The sequence below is a fragment of the Octodon degus genome, unplaced genomic scaffold (assembly GCF_000260255.1).
Source record: "Octodon degus isolate 3935 unplaced genomic scaffold, OctDeg1.0 scaffold00054, whole genome shotgun sequence".
Taxonomy (NCBI): Eukaryota; Metazoa; Chordata; class Mammalia; order Rodentia; family Octodontidae; genus Octodon; species Octodon degus.
In genome coordinates, this window is record NW_004524630.1 from 5,701,498 (window position 1) to 5,703,131 (window position 1,634).

Sequence of the window (1,634 nt, forward strand, 5' to 3'; positions counted from 1 at the left end):
AACACAGACCTCATGATTCTAAAAAACACAAAGGAAGCAGTACAGAATTCAGTATGCCACACAGCAACTGTCATAGCAAACTCTTTCATGCACTGTGGGACTACCAGTGACCAGTTTCTTAGAGATAACTTGGAATGGTTGGCCAGAGCCACTAACTGGGCTAAATTTACTGCTGCAGCCAGTTTGGGTGTAATTCATAAGGGTCACGAGAAGGAAGCATTGCAGTTAATGGCAACCTACCTTCCCAAAGACACGTCTCCAGGGTCAGCCTACCAGGAAGGCGGGGGGCTCTATGCACTAAGGCTCATCCATGCCAATCATGGTGGCGACATAATTGATTACCTGCTGAATCAGCTCAAGAATGCCAGCAACGATATCGTTCGGCATGGAGGCAGCCTGGGTCTTGATTTGGCTGCCATGGAAGCTGCATGCCAGAATGTTTATGATTTGCTAAAAACCAACCTTTACCAGGATGATGCTGCGACAGGAGAAGCAGCTGGCCTGGCCCTAGGTTTGGTTATGTTGGGCTCTAAAAATGCTCAGGCTATCGAGGACATGGTTGGCTATGCCCAGGAAACCCAGCATGAAAAGATCCTGCGTGGTCTCGCCGTCGGCATTGCCTTAGTGATGTATGGGAGGATGGAAGAGGCTGATGCACTCATTGAGTCTCTCTGTCGGGATAAGGACCCAATTCTTCGAAGGTCTGGAATGTATACAGTGGCCATGGCTTATTGTGGCTTTGGTAACAACAAAGCTGTTCGACACCTGCTACATGTTGCTGTCAGCAATGTTAATGATGATGTTAGGAGGGCAGCAGTCAAATCACTTGGCTTCATTCTATTCAGGACCCCTGAGCAGTGTCCCAGTGTGGTCTCTCTGCTGTCCGAGAGTTACAACCCCCATGTGCACTACAGAGCCGCGATGGCCCTAGGCATCTGCTGTGCTGGTACAGGAAACAAGGAAATGATTAATTTGCTAGAACCAATGAAAAATGACCCTTGAACTACGTGAGGCAAGGGGCTCTCATAGCCTACGTACACATCATGATCCAGCAGACTGAGATTACATGTCCAAAGGTGAATCAGTTCCAACAGCTGTGTTCCAAAGTTATCAGTGATAAGCATGATGATGTCATGGCCAAGTTTGGCGCTATTCTGGCCCAGGGCATACTAGATGCAGGTGGTCATAATGTTACAATCTCCTTACAGTCCAGAACTGGGCACACACATATGCCTTCTGTGGTTGGCGTCCTTGTCTTTACCCAATTCTGGTTCTGGTTTCCTCTCTCACACTTTCTGTCATTGGCTTATACCCCTACCTGTGTCATCGGCCTGAACAAGGATTTAAAGATGCCAAAGGTGCAGTATAAATCAAACTGTAAACCATCCACATTTACGTATCCTGCACCTCTGGAAGTACCAAAAGAAAAAGAAAAGGAAATGGTTTCTACTGCTGTGTTCTCTATTACTGCCAAAGCCAAAAAGAAAGAAAAAGAAAAAGACAAAAAGGAGGAAGAGAAAATGGAAGTGGACGAAGCAGAGAAAAAAGAAGAAAAAGAGAAGAAAAAGGAACCTGAGCCAAATTTCCAGCTGTTGGATAACCCAGCCCGAGTTATGCCTGCCCAGCTGAAGGTC

At 46.7% G+C, this 1,634-nt stretch overlaps 1 pseudogene across 1 annotated transcript in view; it reads left to right on the top strand.

Annotated features, from left to right (window-relative positions):
* Window positions 1-1,634, top strand: part of LOC101581421 — a 90,493-nt pseudogene that overhangs the window by 1,108 nt on the left and 87,751 nt on the right. The window contains exon 2 of the transcript XR_001117142.1: window positions 4-1,631. The product of XR_001117142.1 is annotated as a 26S proteasome non-ATPase regulatory subunit 1 pseudogene (transcript). The remainder of the gene's footprint in view (window positions 1-3; window positions 1,632-1,634) is intronic.